The sequence below is a fragment of the Rousettus aegyptiacus genome, unplaced genomic scaffold (genome assembly GCF_014176215.1).
Source record: "Rousettus aegyptiacus isolate mRouAeg1 unplaced genomic scaffold, mRouAeg1.p scaffold_m13_p_4, whole genome shotgun sequence".
Taxonomy (NCBI): Eukaryota; Metazoa; Chordata; class Mammalia; order Chiroptera; family Pteropodidae; genus Rousettus; species Rousettus aegyptiacus.
The window spans coordinates 113489035-113510858 of NW_023416307.1; the positions used below are offsets into that span (position 1 = coordinate 113489035).

A 21824-nucleotide genomic window follows, 5' to 3' on the forward strand; every position below is an offset into this window, starting at 1 on the left:
AAACTGGGGCCTCGGCCCAGGAACTAATTAGCCCCTCTTTCTCTATATATAGCTATCTTCACCACCAAGACCATCTGGAAGTTGTTACCTTCCAAATTCTTTCCATCTCTTTTTTTTTCCAACCGATCATTACTGCCATGATTCTTTCTTTCTTTCTTATTTTTATGTTACGTGACTTCCCACTCTTAGATTCTCCAGTGTTATCTAGATCACAGCCCAGCTGCCTGGATATTTACTCCGTTTAATTCTCATGCGGCACACCTATTTTTGTGTACTTTTCCCAGTGACAGAGGAAAAAACAACCTTTGTGTAAAACTCAGAGGCGGAAGCAGGGATGATTGCCAAGGGGTTTAGGCCTATCCGAGCTGACTGTGTGCCCACCAGGGAGGCCCTGAGCTCTGTTCAGCCCCTGTAGTAGTGTCTTTGATGGTCAGAGACACATGGGGAGTTCTTGGAAGAACTTGATTTCTTGCCCAATTCATGGAGTGAAAGCACCAATGTAATATGCCCCTTCTTTGAGGAAAACTTGCCCAGATCAAGGTCTACTTTGCTTTGAGAGACACTGAGGAAGTGTAAAAACTGTCTTAGCTGACAATATGCCTTGGAAGAGTGGCCTCACATATTTCACGATCCCTTAATTAAACCAGTTCCCTTACTCTGACTCTTGAGAGCCCCTCTGGTCTGAGAGATATGAATCTCTCTCCTACCTCCTCTCCTACCCCTGTGCCCTGGTTCACCACATTTCTGGAACTCTGGCTTTCTTTCTGTCCCCCAACATGCCAAGCTTATTCTCACCTCAAGACCTCTGAGTCTGCTATCTCCTGTGCCTGGAACCCATTTCCCTCCATTTTTGCAAGAACAGCTCCTTCTAATCACATAGTCCTCAGTTTAACAATTAATGCCTGACCACACCATCTGAAGTTCTTCACCTGCCCTTCAAGCACTCCATGTCACATTCCCCTGTTTTGTACTCTCGATAGCACTTGTCACCATGTGAGTTATTATTTATTTGCGAACACGTCTGCATGTTTTCAGTAGAATATCCATTCGTGAGAAATACATTTATCTATATGGTTTTCCAGTGTGAGCCCAGCCCCTGGCATAGTGCCTGGCACTGTATTTGGTTGTTTAATGAGATAAATTATCATGGAACAGCTAATACCTGAGTCTGTAGGTTTCTGGGTATAATTATATAATGTAAATGTTTAAGATTCTTTGGTCTTTTAGAGTACAATCCCAAAGTAGCAAGAGGCAAGGATTATTATAAGAAGCCTTGAATTACACTAGTAAAATCACCAGGAAAACTCGAAATCGTAGGCTAACTTTACTTGAAGTACTCTCCAAGTCACCATAAGTTTCAATGTGTTTTAGGTTTATTCCTTTCCTTCTGGCATTTTAGTGTCCCTTTGGAGTAAGCCTCTTCCCCTTCCTCCCAACCCCAGGCATCAAAGCAGAAGCAGCCTAATCTTTCCAGAGTTCATCACTCTGTGGCTTCCGATTGTCTCTGGGAGCTGCGGCCTCCCCATCACCCTACTTCCCTGGCATCCTTTCTGATACAGAGCTTCACAATATATATTGCATATTGGCTCAAAACGCAGCAAGACCTGGGGGACTGAAAGTGTAATGAATTCTTGCTTTATGGAGGGTGGTTCTCATCTTCAAGCCTGGAGAATGACTCCCTCCAGAGAGAAGGAGATTTCTTTTTGTCCTTTTACAGCAATACTTCATCCACTTCTTTTTCCTGTTGCGTCCATCCCTTTTTCGTAGTCCCAAATGACAGAAATCCCTGGATAGCTAAGTCCCTGGTTCTCAACTCCACTTATATTAAAAATTCCCTATATAAAAAAGGCCTATGGTGTCCAGATTTCAACAGGGCTGGCAGGACCCCCTCTACAAAGTATCATATGTCAGAGCCACAAGTCCCAAGGAGGAATTCAGTTACATGAGAGTTCAAGTCCACAACCTGCTCTTCAAGCATTTTGATTTTCCTTTCAGTGTCACATTGGATTCAACTAATTCATTTTTCGGAGGAGAAAAAATATTCTTAACAGCCAGGTTTCTGGCTTGGCTTTCATCTGGGAGGCCTTTAGCTTTTCATCTTCTCTCTTCAATCACCTTTTCATGGACCTTTCCTACTAAGCCTTTGGGACTTAAATCTAAGGAAGGAATTCAGGCCTTGAGAGAAGCCTGCGCGAGTCTGTTTCTTGACTAATGACTGGTCTTCATAAAAATAGTAAGAGTGAACAAAGTAAAAAGAGGGAAACTTTTTGTAAAAGTCAGATGCATAAGTAAATAAAATAGAAAACACCAACAAGAAAAAGAAGATCCATAAAAAAAAAGCTGACAAGGAGACTGAATCTTTGAAATGATCCAGTATGGTAACCATTAGCCACATGTGGCTATTTAAATTTAAAGTAATTAAAAATAAAACTAGATTTTAAATTCAGTTCCTCATTCACATTAGTCATATTTCAAGGGCTCAATAGCAATGTTGGGCTGATGCCTAGTGCTACAGTATTGGAAAGTGCAAGTCTATCTGTATTGTACATAGCAGATAATGGAAGATTTCCAGAGTGGCAGGAATTTCTCTTGGACATCTCTCCCATAGTCCAACCTTAGCCTAGGTTAAACAAAGCAGAAAAAGTGTAGAAGATATGAAAATGCTTCGTTAGAAAGAAAATGAGGGACATCACTCTGGATACAATATGGACTTTTTTGTTATAAAAGATGTTATGAATAGCTTTGTGCCCATATATTTTAAAAACCAGATACAATGAACAATTTTCTGAAGAGACAAACCTTTCTAAAATTGACTTAAAATAAAATAGAATGCAAGCTTGAATGTATTTGTAATGGTTGAAAGAACTGAATCAGTAGCTAAAATATTGACCCCACCACTTTCCTCACCGCTAAAAAAATGTCACCAAGTCAAGACGATTGTACAGTCAAGTACTACTGAACCTCCAAGGAACAGCTAATCTCTTGAACTGAAAGTGGCAGTAGCCAGAGAGTCCTAAATTGAGGATTTTAGTCCTTCTGTCCGTCCTGTGATCTGTGTTCTAACGCAAGACACTTTCCTTCTTGGAGTCTATACTGCGAAGCAGTTAAACTAAAAAGTCTCCAAGGCCCTAGACAGCTCCTTGGTCTTGCCCTCCCTCTACTCTTGTGTACACATTTACAGCTTCCAAGTATTTAAGTGACAATACTGGATCACCAATGTGGCCAATCTGATTTGCCACACTTAAGATGATTGTTAAATAAACCAAAAAAAAGAGAAATTTCTAGAGAACCACTTGACCTAACATTATTATAGAGCCGAAGCCAAATTTTGATGTGTTCCTGTCTCATTTATGGAGGATTTCTCCATTGAAAATAATTTATTCCTAGACCTGAATAACAACACTGTCCGTGGGGTAGAGGTTGTGCTTTTCTTGATATTACATCAATAGCAACAGTTAATATTTTAGGATGATTCTCATATGCCAGGTATAATCTAAAGGCTTTATATGCATTTGTCCATTTGATCTGTATGATGGCTGGTGAGGTAGGTAGACAGTGGCTTTATTTTGAAGGCTAGGAACTGAAACTCAGATTTGACTTGCCCAAGGGTCACCAGGTCTTGTGTGTTGACTAGAACCTCATCGGGTACAAGAGACCCTGCATCCTGTGCTCTTATGCACAGATGACACATTGTGAGTCTTATGGAGCTTTTGTGGTAGCTAAAGGTATTTCTCTTTGGGTTTCACATCTTTTGTGAGCAGGAGCAATTCTTCTGTACCATGTATCTGTAAGAGGTTACTTTTCCAACGCCACATTATCCAAAGGACCTTGAGAAGCCATTTATCTCCTTCTGTAATCAAAACAATCACTGGCTTGGGCTGTATTCATTAAGGAAGCGGGGCTGGCTAGTAAAAGTTCATTTATATCATCATACTAGTTGCATATGTAAAGGATGAAAAAAATAATTGCTCAGGATAGTCTATGGAATGGAGGGGCTAGTCTTCACTAAACGTGAGTTAGCAGACTTAAGGAAGTTACTCTCCTGCTGGTTCCTTGATGGGTCAGAAGTGCTTATGTTGGTGACCACCAGAGCTGATTATCAGCACTAATCAGCAGCAGGTCATTTTGCCTGTTCTTCTTTGATTTCGTGGCTTTTCTCAAAACTTTGTTTCCAAATTCCTTACAGTTTAACAGGGAAGTGAGGGCTGGCATACTCAGGGCCATCAGGGTCAGAAGGGTGTGCTGATGAAGAATTCCCTTGTGTTACCCACTTCCTTAGCTTTTCATTCCAGGCCTATTAGCTCAAGTACAACCCACCTCTGCAATTGGCATTGTGCAAGATGGACTTTGGAAAACCTAGGTAGATGAGAAACATTTTTCAGGAACTAAAACAAAAGTACATTCAGTTTAGATTCTTTGGAACACACCTACCTAAGATAATAGGGCACTTCTTTAAAAGTTTTCTGAACCTACCACGAACCTCCTGTAGAAATGCAGACATACCTTTCAGTCCCCTTGAGTTAACACAGGGGCTTAAAGGGATAATGCACCCTGGATTTAGCTTCAGTTTAAGTCTTTGTGTTGCTGACAGGGCTTAAAATGGGCAGGTAATCACTGGTACAATGTGTCATCATTTTTCCTCCCTCTTCTTATGAAATAAAGTGCAAAGTACTTACCTTTTTAAAAAATCTTAAGCTATTTCTTTTAAATGAAGCAAAATTATCACCATTTTCCTTTGGTCTGATATTTTTGGAAAGACTTGGTTTCCATGTTGAGATGAACACGAGTTTAAGTTTGATTTGTAATAAAGGAGATAAAATAAACAAGTCTCTTCATGTTGACACCTCTGTTTGTCTATGAGGCATTACATGACTGATCTTAAAGTTAATGAGGTCTCTGAAGAGGTAACCAGGATGAGGCCTGAGTCTCTGTCAGTGGCTTCGGGACCAGGTGTAGAACCTCTGTTTTCTTGCCTCTCATTTTTTCTTTCTTCTTCTTTATACCAACGCCAAAGAAATGGTTACCTTTTTTTTTTTTTTTTTTTTTTTGACCATTTTGGGATGAGCCAGAGTTGTGCTAAGTGCTTTTCATTTATGTGAAGTAAGTACTCTTAACTTACTGTGAGTCAGTGCCCTGAGTTCAGGGCTGCTGTGTGGCAGAGCTGGGTGTCAAACCGTTCTATGGGACTCCAGATCCTGTGCATTTAGACCTCATGTCTAGATGTCTAATCATTGACCAAAGCCATCCAGTTCGTTTTACAGACTGCTTCTCCCATCCTCCACTTTCTATCTGTCCTCTCAGCACCAGTGTGGTACGGACTGTGTGCCTCAGCCAGGCTTACCTTCCTGAAACACCACTTTCTCTGAGTCCTTTCCCCGATAACAGATTGCCAGTTTCTCCTGTTTCCAGACACATTCAGTTCAACTACCTCTACCCTGTCCTGTTTCCTCACAAATAGGTCCCCTGGGCAGTTTTAATGAATTTTCCACCATTCCAAGAAAAATAAGATACTTTTTCCTCTTCTAAAAATATATAGTATTTATTCTTCTTTCCATGTCTTCATGAGTATTGTTTGCCATTATCTGAAATGCCCTATTTTCTGTCTAAATCCTACCTATTGGATCCAGCCACCTCTAAATTTTTGAAAATGTCATTATCCCCCTCTATCCTGACCTCCTGAGGCTCTTAATTTTCCCCAGAAGTTCCTCTTTTCCATCACAATGTTTTCCTCTATGGCAGTTTTGTCTCCAGCTAAACTATAAGTTCTCAGGACAGAGCAAATGGTCTTTACTTCTGTTGTTCTCTCTTACTTGACAGAGGAATAGAAAATAATCATTATAGCTGACATTTATTGAGCACATAATATGTGCCAGGCACTGTTTGCATGTATTAATTTTTATAATCTTCATAATAATCCTCTAAGGTGAAGACTACTATTAGTTACATGTTCAGGTAAAGAAACTGAGGAACTGAAAAGTTAGGTGCCTTGCCCAAGTGCTGAAGCTGAGATGCAAACTAGACAGTAAAGCCAGTGCCTCCACACTGCACTATGCTGACCTATACTGTCCTTATGGATAAAATACATGTAAATACACATCTGGGCATAGTGAGCAAATGAAAAAGGACAAATTCTTTATCTGAGATTTTTATGCAACTGATACAGTTCATGGTTCCCAGATTTTTTCTGGAAATGGGTTCTCGGCTCCTCCTCTGTCATCCGACAGCTGGAGAATTATGTGTTAAATTAGAATATTCTATTTTAGAGGAGCTTTTTGAGTGTCATCAGCATTGCCCAAGTCCCACTTGGGCAATAAGTGATATCCCTCAAGGGAGCTAACTTGACCTTCGCTTGTTGGATGTGACTCAAGCCTTTACTTCTCCTTTCTCTAGTGATAAGAGTCTCTTCTATCTGGTAATAGATGCTTTAACCCTTTTTTGGAACATGGTAGAACATAAATGAACAAGCAAAGTCAAGTATTTAAATTTTTCTTTTTTTTACAGCAGCAAAACCTTCCGCTCTTGAAAATTAATTGCAATTTGATTGTTTTGAGAAACTTATGCCGCTTGGGTCAACGCTGTCACTTTCTGGCCCTTGATCTCTATAATACATTTAAGCAGCTAATTTGGGGAAATTGCTGGTAGCTTGCATTTCTCCATACTACATACTTTCAGGTGTTGTTGCTATAGCATATTTTCCTCGCTAGCACCCTCTTTTTGCCTAGTAGATGTTGTTCTTTTTAGGGTTTTTTTTTTTTTCCCCCGGGGGGGGGGGGCGGCGGCGAGGGAGTAGGGAGGAAAACAAATGCAACCAAATTACCATAATCAGAAATACAAGAAAAAAATCAAATTGATAAAAGACCTTTAAATTCTAAGATCCAGGGTATGTCATTGTATAGCTCAAAATCATACCACATGCTGAGGTCATGCCTCCTCCCCCACATTTCTGGCTCATCCCCAGGACAGTGCCTTGTATGAAGTCAGCACTTAGTATATATTTACCAAATAGGATTTTGCATGTTTTACCTGGCTTCTACAAGTATCGTTGGTTTGGTAATCAAAAGTAATGCATTCTCTACCAAGGGCGATGTGACTGGAGTTTCAAAGAGCTTTTGTTTGTCAAGTTAGATTTGGTGAGGCAGGGGAGGGGGGAGGTTTATAATGCCAGCTGTTGATGGAAGCATGGAGCAGATAGATTTGGGTGAGAAAAAAAAAAAAAACATTAGTTCTTAACTATATTCAGTTGGTTTTCTGAAAAGGACACCATTAAACCAGGTCTCCTTTGAACAAGAAAGGTAACAGCTTATGGAACATAAATACAAATCACTACTGGATGTTGTCCTGTCTTTCCTTTCCAGCCCCAGCTCTTTTCTGGAGCGTCTCACACCACTGCCCATCAGGTGTGTGATGCTCCAGAACACCGACTTGCTTGGTGTTCCCACACATTCTATTCCCATCTCAAATCCGTGTCTTTGTTCCTACTTAACCTGCTGCCAATACTCTTTTTCCCCATTTGACCTAGCTGTCTCCTTGCATTTTCTAAGCCTCATACTAGGAATTCTTTTTCTCAAAGAACCTTTCCTGACCACCTTCTCCCCTCCCAAAGTGGAAATGGCACTTCTTGATGCTTCCAGAATTTGCCGCGTATGACTCTCTTGTGGCCGGTTAACACTCTCTATTATAACTATTAATGTGCCTCTTTGTCTCCAGCTAGCTCGGGAATTCCTTGATCTTTGTATTCCTACCTAGCACAGTGCTTGGAGTATACTGGGTGTCCAGAGACCTTATTGAAAGAAGAAACAGCAGGGAGATGGTGGTAAATAACTGATATTCCTCAAGGGAAAAGAAGCTAAAACATGTCTATGTGAAATCCCCAAATATATTCCATTCTTTCTTTCTTGCCCCTCTGTTCTGCCTTTCATGGGGAGCAGTTTGCCCCATGTGAAAAATAAAACCCACTTGTCTTCAGGAACATCTTACACATGTAGAAAAGTCAGGCACTTCCCAGCTGGGTGTTTTCCCAGCCCACCACTTAGGAATTTTATCATAGAGTGTCTCAGAAGGTGTTATCTCCCCTCTTAGGTCTTTGGGAGGAGAAAAGGTGATCAAAGAAACCAACTCAAAGGAAAATGTTAGGGTCAAACAGTATTTTTTTATGGATAAGGAAGGGGTCTGAGCTTCCAAGGATAAAGTAGAAATGGGTATGGTTGATCATAATATGGGGGAAATGCTTCAAGAGCCTCCTGACTATTTTTACACACAACCATCTTTCATATCCCTATAAGATAAAATCACCCTAAGGATCATAAACCACTGTCAGAGTATTGGACAGAACCCATAGGTAGTTGTTCTGAGCCAGTAAAAGCACCTTAATTGACCTAAATGACAACAGTTATGTTATAAATATCTAGAATTTATGACCTGAGAAGGCATAATCACATCTTCCATCAGTTAAGTTTGCATAGGAGAAGCTTGGGGATTTAAGATAGGGCTGCAAGTTGGGGGAAATCTGATTAGCCTTAACTTTATGACAAACACAGAGCTAAGTGAATCAGAGCGCTTTCAAGTTCCTGATCCCTGGGAGTTAAAGGCAGTGGTGTTTCAGAGCCCGTAAAAGCGCCACCCCACCCCGCCCCCCGCCCCGTCCCCTCTGTGCAGTTGTCATTTTATTGGTCTTGTAAAGTCTCACATTCACCATGACAAATCCAAGACTATATACCTGTGAAGAGGAGATGTTTTAGATTATGGGGTGCGCAGGAAGCAGACAGTGGGGTTGGAGGGTGAAACCTGAAGGCTAGTGTATGTGTTTACGCCAAGCCCTCTTTGGAATGTGCAGAGTCATTGTGAAAAGCAAGTACGATGCTGCTCCAAAGAGAAACCCAGGGCCCGATGAGATGCCTCAGCCCCTGTGACATTCGAGTAGGTGAAATCCAAGGCAGAATATGCAAATGAATTTATACATCTAAAAATTCCTCTTATTTTTCAATTTATATGAAAATTAAACTTGTGTTTTTAAAATGTGATATATTTTCTGAAGTTTTTTATTGAGAGACGGCATTAATCTCAAGCAATACTACTACATCTAAAGCAAAAAAAATCAAAAAGCCAACCCATGAAAAGATGTATGTTGAAAAAGAGACACATTGTAGAGATAAATTTGGGATCATTGATCAACCAGGTGATTGCCCTGGGACTCGCTGATCAATGGAGTGGAATCATCTTGGGGGTAAAAGGCAAACAGCCAGCTTAATCCCAATTTGCAGAGCTTCAAAGGTGAACAGTCATTTTGCAGGGCAATGAAGAGCTCAGGTTATCTATTTAAGCCAAAGTCTGTGAAGTCAGTGAAATTTCTTTAATGAATTTGAGAACAATCCTTCAAAGAAACCTCCAATTGAAACCCACAGAGAGCCCAGTTGTCTTTGAAGTCTACAGATGAAGTTTATCCTAGATTAACCTGATCTTTCAATTTACTCTATTTACTAGGGGCAGAGTTCTGAATTTTGAGAGTAGCGTATAGTGCTTTGGCAGGCTTACCTATCATTGATAGATTACAGAAAATACGAACCCTTTTAGCTTCTTGTAACTCCATTCATTGGTAAGGAGTCCCAACAAAGGGTCTGTTTTTCACATGAAATTCTTACACATGTGCCCATGTTCTAATGGTTACACATGTGTTCATGTTCTAACATGTGTCCATGTTCCAACAGTTTCTAATAGGTACTGAGGTGTGCACTCATTTGTTTTCTCATACTTTCCACTGTACTTTCATACCCTTAAACCTTGCATCTCCCAAATCCAGAATTCCATGCATTACAGTGTGGAAGAAATAGGAAATCTGGAACTGATTATGAAATTATAAAGCAGGGAGAGGTAGAAATATTCAGGATAAGTGTACAAACGCATAAGCCCTGATACATACTGAGCCTGGTGCGAAGGACACATTCTGCTTTCTCAGGTCGTTTTGGGTTTGAGCCTCTGCTTTTACATTTCAGCATAATGCAATCTAGCATTTGCTTTGTGTGGTGCTTGGGGAGCTTTTGGTGTTAACAGAATTCTTTTCTAAAGAAATTCCTTTGGATTCCTTCAGAATTTGTCCAGTTTCCAGGTTCCAATAGGAAAAACATGGACGAGATTTTAATAGAAAAATAGTGCTTCAGATTTTTCATTTGGCAAGCATCCTGCTCTAGAGCTGCTCTTGTTTTATTAAGTGAAACAGGTTGGCTTAATAGAGGCGCTCTCAGCATTTGTACCCTGATTTAAGGGAAGAGAGAAGCATGGGCCACCTGAGAAATACACCCTTTGGGATTTTGAGCCCATTTATAGTTTTTCCATTTATTCTCATCTCATTGGAGAATACAATTGAACAACAATTATATGTGCTGATAAATCAAGACCAAATCCTTTAATGTTCTTTACTCATGTCTCCTTGACAAAAGAAAGCTGAATCTTTCCATAAGTTATTTCAGATGTGATTCTTTTCCTGTTGATCGAGAGAGTGGCGGCGGTGGTGGTGGTAGATGTTTTATTTTTTAGCTTTAGTGTGCTTTCACTGATTATAAAGGTAATACATTTTCATTATTAAAATTTTCAAATAATTCACAATTCTTACAAAAGAATTCCACCATCCAGAAATACTAACATTTTGGTGAAATTATGTGTCTTCCTAGTCTTTTTCCTATATCTAGCCTCTGTAAAAAAAAATGAAACCATAATATAAATCTTTTTATAACTGCTTGTTCACCTTAACATTGTATGTTGCACATCTTCCCATGCTCATTGACATATATGTACAGCATCATTTTTATAGCTGCAGATCATAAAGTTTTGCCTTATTTAACCAAAGTCCTTCATGATGAGCATTTAGTTCTTCTTAAATGTTTCCTGTTAGGATGCTGTAGCTCCATATACTTTCCCTTTATGCATTTGTCCAATACTTTCTTTAGAATACGTTCCCACAAGGGGAGCTGCACGTTTGTATTGATGAACATTGTGAAGTGGCCTCCCAGCGAGATTATATCCATACACTCTACTTTTAGGCCTTGAATGGCACCACCTTGCTGAACTACCCCCATGTCTTATTTTTTAGGTTTCTTTTACTTTGCTTTTCCAGTTTAACTTCAGTTGGTACATAGTTCTCAGAATCGTTCTTCTGGGTGGTGGGGTGCACACCAACAGAAGTAACTGAATTGCCAAACTCAAAAGTCAATTCAGGGAAAGAGAAGTGTTTTCTGCAGAAATGAACACGACACTCATCACTGTCAGTGATCACACTCCCTTCTCTGCTCCCCCGCCAGGACCCATATGGCCTCTCTCTGGTCGATACAGTTGCCTGACTCGAATTTTAGAGGTTTCTGGATAAGTTGCCTTTCTTGGTTTCCTTGTGAGGACAGTTTTCTTTATTATAGGTGAAGATTTGTAGGCCTTGGTCAATAAAAGGGAAATGACTGGTGTTAGAAACAGGCAAGGGGCCCCACTTTCTTTGCTCCAGACCTCACAAACATGTGAAACGAAATTTAGTTAATGGGTTGATTTTTCCTGGGCATACGTTTCGAATCGGGGTTTCTTGGCCATTGAGGGGTCTGAAGTTCGGGGCCCTTTTATCCTTTTATTGGCGAATTCACTGAAGTGTAGGCAGACAGAAAATGTTCTAGTGGCAGGCAGATAAACTTGTTAAATCCTTGGGAGTCTTTCCTTCCTAGCCCTGGGAGTTTATCATCTTGGTGGAGTTAAAAGGCAATTAGGCCTGCAGGTCTTTGCCGGCTTGTTTATTGGGGTTTTACACATGGGTGTTGAAGACACAGGGCTGTATTAAACATTCCAATCCTGCTGGCTGGAGGGGAATAAGACCTCAGCCCAACTCTAACTCTCCTTGAGAGAGAGTCTTGCCAAAAAGCTGGAGGAAAATCGTTTAAATATAGTACCTGTGCCCCACGATGCTCATTGTTGGTGGAAAATTGCAGTCGGCTAGCTCCATGCTGTGTTACATTTCCTGGGAAATGGTTTTATGGAAGGGCGTTTGATGAAAAAGTTCATTCCTTTTGTAATTGTTAGCTGCCCCCACGGTGTTAGTTAAGGTAGAGGCACACTGGAAATGTTTCTTGCCTCAGATCTCTAGGGCAATTCCATTCATGAGACAGGAAGGCTATCAGTTTGAAATTGGATGGGGGACAGATTTCCACTAAGCCGCGTGGTCCTTCTGGTTCTCTGAGTCTCCCCAGGCAGGCTAGTCCTGGGCAAAATTGCGAAGGAGGTAGGTCTTGGGTTTCTGCAACAACTTCTCCCGTTTCTCACTTCCCCCACCCACCAAGCCTTGCAGACAGAACTCTTCCACACTCATGTGTTAGTGAAGTAATATGGCTCCCCGACCACCACCATCCCAGGAAATTTGTATTTTATTTTTTCAGAGATAGCTTGGGCACTCATCTCAGTGGAACTGATGAGAATTTCCAGGACTCAGTATACCACAGTGGTTAAAAACAGCAGCTCAGGAGTCATGTACCCCTTTTTCTATGGCTAACTTTGTGGCACAAATACCTTCTAATCTAAGGGTTTCTTTCATCTGTAAAGTAGGGACAAAGACCAAGTCCCTACCATGCTTATTTGTAGAGAGAGTAAATGAAATAATCCATGCAAAGCATTTAGCACAGTGCCTGTCACATAAGAACACCATAAATGCTAGCTTTTATTAGTATTAATATTATTAAAATATCATTTATCTAACACATACTCATGTGCAATATATGCATAGATGTGTATATATATGTATATATATACACACACACATAGTTGACAATTATATTTTTTTGAAAAAGCTTATCATACCTTAGCTATTTTTATTTTACCAGTCTATGGTGCAACTGAAATATAAAAATCTGTCTGGATAAAATGAGAAAATCCTTGCTTATGTCCAGAATACCTAGAACTTGAAGACTTTCCGTTTCTACAACCAACCATTGTGCTCAGCAGTCAATGAAACCCGTTCCTAAATGGCTGCTACTTACCGAAGTCTTTGTTTCTTAAGAGTTAGGCACCCTGTCTTAATTTTGTCAGCTAAAGAAAACACAATAGATAACTGCAGCTTTTATTCCCAACCTGACCTTCCATGTTCTGAAACTAATTTGCCATACTGTCTTGCCAGCGTCTGTGCAAGGACTTCCTCTAGCCGAGTAATGTGGTTCTGATTAAGGACATCCTATAAGACCCAGGAGGATCGCCTGGGAAGGAAACCGGCCTGAGACACTAGTGAATTTCCATCTAGTCAGATATATGATATTGAAGACCAGAAGGTATATGGAGTTTAGGAGTTTATCGTTAGGAAGACTCGGAAAGAGAATTAAAGCAAATGGCTGACAAATTGGCTGCCTGTTATGCAAAACTGACAAGCAAGTGGGGCTCCTACCAGAAAGAGGATATGCAGAGCCCTCAGGCCAAATGGCTGGGCAGTCAGCAGGCTTTTTGAAGTGCCTGCTTGCATGCCACTACTTTTAACAAGGCCCCTGCTGAACTGCCTCCTCATAAAGATGTGAGAACTTAATTCTTACGTAAAATATCTTAGTTTCAACAACTGTGATAATTCATTCCTCTCAGAAGTGCATGGGATGTGAGAGTCTTAATGCCCGTGTTATGTACAAACAGGGTGTGTTTTTTTTTTTTCCTCCCTACACTCTGAGGAATTGTCATAAACGCTAAACCTTGCTTTATCCCGCGGATGCCAGACCTTTCCCCGAAGTCCATCAGGCACTGGCTCGACTCTGAAGGATGCTGAAGGATCCCATTTGCTCTCCCTGGATTCACAAAAGCTCTGCATCCCTGGGAGGAAAGACAACACTGGTGTGCAGTGGGCAGTGGAGTTTGGAAAGCTCGGTGTTTCTTTATCAAATATCTAAGAATCTGCTAATAGTTGTAACTCTAATATGATTTTCTTGTTAATCTCTGTCAAACCATGAAATCTGATATGTTAGCCATGACTAAGCCGTGAAATTTGTCAACTTTGCCTGTGATTTACACAAGCTCTATTTAAAAAAGAAAAGCCTTAACACAAAGTGTGGGACATTACTTCCCAGCATGCTTTTCCCAGCATGCCACTAGTATCTTATGACAACAAATAAGAACAAAGTATACACATTTCTTGTGCTATTTCAAGGACCAAGGATGGATAGATTAAACCCCCAAACTAAATAACATATTTTCCTTTGAGATGATAAATACGTACCCGGCAGATCTGCTTCATTGATGTCAATAAGTAGGAAATAAACATTCAGAATAGTTTTATGGTTCGTACCACTGGGCATGATAATAAGCTTCCTTAAAGTGGTAGATTATTTGTTTTTGAGAGAAAATAAATGAATAAAATATATTTTTTAAAGTCATAGGTTGTATAATTAATCTCTTCAATATATAGTGGGCGTGAGTGTGGGCATTAGGATTTCAAATCCCTTTTTTTGTTATTGGCTACCTGAGTGATTTGTGTAAATCACTTAACATTTTTCCCTCAGTTTCCTCTTTTGAAAAATGGAGACGATAATACTGCTTTGTAGGGCCTGCTTTGTAGGTGGTCTAAGGCACACACACACACACACACACACACAAAGATACTATTTCTAAAGCACAGAGCTGGGCACACATGCCCTTTATCCATGTGTGCTATTATAGTTGGTATGACATTATATTATGATATAATAGATCATTGAGTATGTTTATTACCCAATAGAAAATTGATTAAGTTCATAGAATTGGGAAAGCGATTTTTAATTTTACCAAAAGAAAACTGAGGAATTTTCCATGTGAAGGAAAGGAGAACAGCACAAAGGAGGAAAGATTGTTGCAGAACTGAAGAGAGTAAGGGCTGGGATGTTGTTCTCTCTTGTCCCTGCCAAATGCCCTTTTCCTGGGGACACAAAGAAAAAGAATTCTCATATCTTCTCCAACTATCTCCTGATCTCTATTCTGTAGAATCCAGAATCAGATAATCAGATGACTTAGAACCTTGCCGATTTCGGTGACCATACAGTCCAGTGGTTTTGAAACCTTTTTTTTTTTTTTAATACAAAGGCCCTTTTCAGATATTTTTCAGCTAAATCCATAGAACATAACCTCTGAAAACAGAGTCAGGCCAACCTGTTTATTTTATAGGCAATGAACCTCAAGCCCATAGAGTTCAGGTGAGTAGCTGCAATTCTCACCACTGATGTCTAAGAGTGGCCTCGCCTTACTCAATTCCTTTGCCATCGACCTGACTTCTTCCCTTCCCACACAAGTGGGAAGAAAAGAAAAACAAGGCATAAGACTTCAGGATGGTTTTCATCAACTTGTCCAGGTTCTTTTGGCATTCATAGACCCTTGAAAGGTCCCTTGTCACAGGATCCTTGAACCCGCCCCCTCCCCCCACACACACCAAAAACAAAAACAAAAAACAAAAATTCTGTGCCAAATATTGTGAATGGTATACATGCATTCTCTCTGGAGAAGGTCCATAACTCTTACCAGATTTTCTTCAAGGGGTTTGTGACCCTCAAAAGGGTTAAGCATGGTTTCCTTATATTATATTTTGTACTCCTAAAGTCACATTTCTAGTTTGGATTGTGAGTTCCAAGGTTAACAATTACATCTGCTTTCTTAACCTTTCAAAGCAAATGTAGCATATAACCTTATGGGTACCTTATGAGGTCTCAGGCTTGCTTGTAAAACAGTAGTTGGGTCCTGAATCCTTTAGGTTGTTTCTGCAGCTTGGGTTCTCAGCCTGTGTTCTAACTGTCACTAGGTTCTAACCATCTTTGAATCTAGATGGCTCAAAGTTGATAAAATAATGCATGTCTATTTACAGTGCTTCAGAGAAGTATATTTATTTCTAGATATGAACATGGATTTACTTGCTTAATTTTCCATTCGCCGTGGATTAGGGTTGCCAGATTTCACAAATAAAAATAGAGCACACCTAGTTATATTTGAATTTTAGATAAAAAATAATTTTTTAGTAGCACTCTTGAGTGGTGAAATTGGGTCAGTTTTGCAGACATGCAAAGAGCCCCTTTTCAACCCTAGAACTCTTGTTGCAAAAATTAAGGGAAATTTACTATAAACAAGCACAGGATCTTTTTGAGGTGATGAAAATGTTCTAAAACTGGTTTGTGGTGATGAGTATACAACTCTATAAATTTACTAAAAATTGTTTGACTTATCCTGAAAATAGATGAAATTGATGGGATGCAAATTATAGCTCAGAAAACTATTTTTAAAAATTAAGGGATAGCTTTATAACAACTATTGTTTAATTTGTTTTATTCTGAGTTTCAGACTAATTTGAGAATATGATGAAAATCATAAATCTACTGTTTAGAATAAAGTGTAAAAGTGCCTACACGAAGTTTTACATAAAATTTCTCAGTTTACTGAAGTTTATCTCTAGTTGCCAACTCCTGCCTTAACCTGGATTCTACACACTGTTAAAATGCTTTTCCAGATCTGAGGAGTAAGGCTTACCCATGGCTAAAGCAAGCAGTTGCAGCTCTTAGATATAGTCACTGACTATAAGGGTGACCTGTGTAACCTGCCACCCCAGTGAGACCGCCTCTTTCTCATTTCATGCTGAGAAGGACATGGAGAGGGCAGCACTTGTCTTAAGGTATACGTACAGCCCTGATTTTTTTTTTTTTTTTTTTTTTTTTTTTTTTTTAGGAAACAGTGATAAATGACTGCTCAAGCAGGCCCACATTCCTACCTTGACTAAAGTCTTTGGTACAAACAAAATGTTCACATACCAGTAGGTAGACTCAGTCTGGAGGCACCTCCATCAAAACACACACAACTCATTCTGTGGTTTTAGTGCCAGCCAGAATTGGGAAAGTGGGCTACTCTTTTATCTCAAGAAGAGTAACCGATAGAGAGGGGTGGGTGGGATGCTTATCCACAGTAAGAGTATACCCTGAGAAACTCATTCTTTATGTATCAAGAGTTGAGAACTAGCTCCTTCAGATTTAATTACTAAATTCTACAAAGGACAGTTCTTTATACAGCTCACAAGTCTTTATGGACCTCTACTAGAACATTTAGACTAGTGCCTCTATTTTTCTATTATTGTTTGTGTTAAACATTACCTCTTCACCAAAACAAAATAAATAATAAGCCCGAAAGAGCAATAGGAGGAGGGCCAGGTCTCCTCGGAGACTCCTTTCTTCTTGCTCTTTTTCCGCTTGAGACATGGTCACACCCTAGTAGTCAGATTTCACTGGTTGTAGAAGATAAGTGAGGGCAGTTGAAGAATGAGAGGCGGGAAGAATGGGACAGCAGGAACGGGGTGATAGCTGGAGCGGGAGGTGGGGGCGCTGCCTGGGAACTGAGGAAGCAGTGGTGTACTCTGAGAAGCTGAACTCCCCTAATACACCTCACTAACTCCTCAGGCATTAGAACTTCCTAGAATCCAAACATTTTTCAATAAAACCCTAACAAAGGCCAGTCTTCACACACAAACCAAGCTGACTATTCTGACAGACTTGATCAGAAACCAGTACTTTGAAGTGTGCAGAAGTCTGTGCCTTGAAGCAAAGCCTTGCGGAAACCCCACTGTTGTGGAATTCTTGGGCTGGCCTCAGCTAGCTGCTTGGGTGAAGACATAACTAACGAATTAGCTGATACTATTTCTAATTAACAGTCCATATGTTCATTAAATGAATTCTATCTTCTCATTCAAATCAACCTGAAGGGAAGGACCTCTGCCAGCCCACTGAAAGTAAATGCTTTTGCTTTAAAAATATTCTATAAATCCTTCAATTTTGCTTATACTAAATGTCTTTGCCCACATATATCCAAATAAGTGAGGCCTTACTATTTTTGTCTTTTTCTCTGCAGGGTGAGTTTTAGGCCTTTGCTGGAGGGATTAGTTCTATTTGACCTCAGCCTCTTCTACCTTTTTGGCTGACACTGAATCCAGAGAAACCAACAGCAATCTTAAAGTTTTGTTGTCTTTCCTTTGAAAATGAGAGGTCAGATACCTACTCTGAAACTCTCCCTCTAGATACCTGTTCTTCATTTTTAATTTCCTCCTCCATATCATTTTCCTCTTTTCTGGTCATTAGGTAAAATTATATCTATTTGATACATTTTTATTCCACCTTGGTCCTTAGTAGGTCATCAAGTCTTATGTGGCTTCAAGGACCCAAGAGAAGGCTATATTGCTATATTGGATGTTCTTGTTTAGTCAGCTCTCCTCAATGGCATTTTACATGGCTCTTGTAAAGTTCTAATGAATATATAGTTCCCTCACTTCTCACACTTAAGGAAGACACCACAATGCTAGAAGAAATTACATTTTCAAAGATACTGTGAGGCAAATCCAATAAATACTTCAAATGTTCTATTACGGCAGTGATTCTCAACCACAGGTGATCTTGGCCCAACCCCTATGTCAATGTGAGAAATGTCCAAACCTGTAGAGAATTTTTGAGTTTACTTGAGCCAAACCGATGACAATTGCCAGGAAGCAAAATCTCAATGAATTAAGAAAGCGAATAGAGAATGGCAGTTTTGCAACTAATACATTAGAATCAAAGGAAGAGACATAAGGGGGTTCTGTGAAGTCCATTGGTGGTATATTAAGGGGCTGGGATAAAGCAAAGCAGGGAAATCTTTGGGACTAGATCAAAAGTAAACAGAGACACATACTTCTTTTACATTGCTGAGTACAGAATAGTTAATAATTAACATTTACAGCACATAGAGATGGTATTTGGGAACAAAATAACAATAAGTGTTCTGTGATCTAGTGCTCTGGTGGGAGGTTGTGCCCTGAGTGGTCTGGAAAATGAGAATACTCTGACATTCCAAGGGTATGTTATCTTAGATGCAAAAAGACAATAGACCGGCTCGCTTAAGGTAAAGATTGACCTTTGTCAGGGAAGCCATAGGCCTAGAATGTGACTCTCCGCCATGTCTACTTTTAATTAGGAATGTTTATGTTCAGACTATCCTATGTGGTTACTCTCCATCTCCAAGTTTACAGGGCCCACCTTGCTGTCCTTCCCTTAGCTGGTCAAGTTTAGTATATGACACATAGACATTTGACAATGTCTAGAGACATTTCTGGTTGTCCCAACTTGGGGAGAAGGGCCCTACTGGCATCTAGTGGGTAGAGGCCATAGGACTCTACTACACATCCTATAATGCATAAGGCAGTCACAGCAACAAGAATTATCTACCCCCAAACTTCAATAGAGCCAAGGTTGAAAATCCTGCATTAGATGAATTCTTGTTCTTTCTTTTTCCTCATGGTCTAGCAGGAAAAAAAAGGGGGGGGGGAGGAAAATCCTCCATTTTGATGAGTGCACATATCCTGATTTCTTACATCCCATACAGATCTAGGAATTGGAGAGCACAAGGGTACCTCTGAGCAGGGCAAAGTGCAGGGTTGAGGCAGGCCTCCTCGGCTCCAACAGCTGTCTCAGCTCCAAGGAGAGACAACTTTGACCAAAGCAGAGGACCAAAAAGTTACAAGGATGTTTAGTTTGTGATAAAAATCATTTTGCAGATTAAAGTGCTTCCTCCTACCCATAAAATGGTATGTTCTTTAAATAACTCAAAAATAGGAGACATTTAACTATATTGTGAGCGGGAGGCAGGACTGCTGCTCAGAGCTACGGTCAATTAATTCCACCCTTGTAATCAAGCTGGGTAATTAAGCTGTAGGTGGTAGCGCTCTTCATATTTTCTCCAGTGTGCTATGCAACTACCCCATGTTCTGAATGCCACTACTGTCGGCATGAAGGGATTCAGGGAGTTTCCTGGAACCCGTTTCTCTCTCTACTCTCTTAGCTCCATTCTCTCTCGCTCTTTCGGTGGTAGTAAGGTGGCTGCTCAACCACCAGATCTTACCTCCTCTCACACGCAAGTCCAATGAGGAAGTGAGACTCTCCCAAGAATCTCAGCAAAGTCACAGTGTCTCTTCCTGTCATCTATTGTCTCAGGTGCTCATGCCTGAGCCAGTGCTGTGGCTGGGGGGAATGCTAGAGGCTGATTCCCTGAGACCTAGGCTGCAGCGCACCCCTGAGCTGGAATGGAGCCTGTTGTGATACGTGTGTGCTGAAAGAGGGCCAGATGTGTCGCCTTAAAGAAAAATTGGGGTAAAGGAATCAAAATGAACTATCTTATTATTCGAAATGAGTTACGTGTATTCTTCTGGAATGAGGATAAACACACATGTGCACGTGTGCGCACACACACACACTACTGCTAGAAAGAGGCTTTGGATTCTGTGCTGGAAGGCTCGGGTCCTTGCCCTGGCTTTGTCTTTAATGCCCTGGCTTTGCCGTTAACTAGTTGCATAATTTGAGATAACTCCATCATTCTCTCCCTGTCTCCTTTTTCTGATCTGCAGTATGGAAATAATAATCCTGTTAGGGTGGTTATGAAAATCAAACAGGTATCTTTGGATATTGGAAGCACTGTGCGTACAAGTAGTTGTTGAGATGCCAATGAATTCAGTTCAGCTTCTAGAATCTAGAGGAATCTAGACCAACTACAACCCACCTACCTAGTCCATCTCAGCCTTCAGAAGCCAGTATCTAAATTTATCCCAGTCCTCATTGTTGCAGGTCAGTGTGGGAAATCTTCTGAGGTCAATGATTGAGGTAATTGGCTTGACACGGATCTTAAAAAGTCTCTATGTTAAATGACATAATTGGTTTTAATTATATAATAACAGCACTTAAAGTGTGAGGGTGAAAGGTTACTATTATATTTAGAAGCAAGATCCCCAAATGAAGCTAGGGTGTTTAAGCCAGTCTTTCTTCGAATTTTTATTTTTTCAGAGGGAAGTCAGAATAGGATGGCCTTGGCCCTGGCCATTTTGGGATGATTATCCTGCATGAGGTAGTGCTGGGATTGCTCACAGCATCATAGGAACCTTTGTAAAGAGAAGGAAAAGGGCTTCCGTAAAGACCTCATTGTGATCTGAAGTTAATGAGCAGTGGGAACTCAACTGTCAGCAATTGAATCTGATTGGGCAGGGTAATTATATGATTGCCTCTGGTGTTTGCACATGCACAAGAATATTTTTATTGGAAGAAACCTAATTGCTTACTTACTTAGTGGAGGGAAAACCTAAACAAATTCGTGTTGTCATATGTTAAAAAGACATCTTTTCTTTGTCTCTAAAATAGCTGCCTGCTCCGCTTGTTGGAAGTGCTTTGTTTCTTTCTGTGTTCAATCAGGGATGTTGTTTGCAGGACTTGAATTTTATGATAATATGAAAATGTGAACGAAAGTGATTTTGGGCAGCATTTTGGCAAAATGATCAAGTGCTTATTGCCATGTCTTAAACCATCTGCTACAATGGCCTCTTTCATAATGCACAGGTAGCTAGAACCCTGGGCAACACTCAAGCTATGGCGCTGTTCACAGTTTTTTGTTTATTTGTTTGTTTTGTTTTGCTTTCCTGACTGCGAAGATTGACTTCATAAGCTATCTGGTTTTCCTTAGCTGCATAAGGCAATCAGGAGGTCTCATGTCTGTTCTTTTAGACACCAAAATTACCAAGTGTTAAGAGTAGCAAAGTGCTCCCTCTCTGATTTCCCAGGGACTTGGAGGAAAGGAAAAGGCAAAGTGAAAACCTAACGGAAGAAGCCTCGGGGCTCCCACTTTGGTGATGCCAAATTGCAGTCCAGTATCTTGTTTCAACTATCCTGAATGAGCATGTCATTGTCACTTACCTGTGATGCTGGTGTGCAGAAAGCAGATCACTGCAATTAGTTCTGCTGTATAGGTTCGACTCCACATTATTGCTTTTTTCCCCCTATCTTCTTCCAGAGCAAACTATTTTCTAAGTTCTTTCCTTTCTT

General features: G+C 40.3%; 1 protein-coding gene across 9 annotated transcripts in view; it reads left to right on the plus strand.

The window, feature by feature from the left end:
• The window catches only part of ERC2 (ELKS/RAB6-interacting/CAST family member 2), an 895762-nt gene that overhangs the window by 776507 nt on the left and 97431 nt on the right, over positions 1 to 21824 (plus strand). The gene's annotated exons all lie outside the window — the stretch shown is intronic.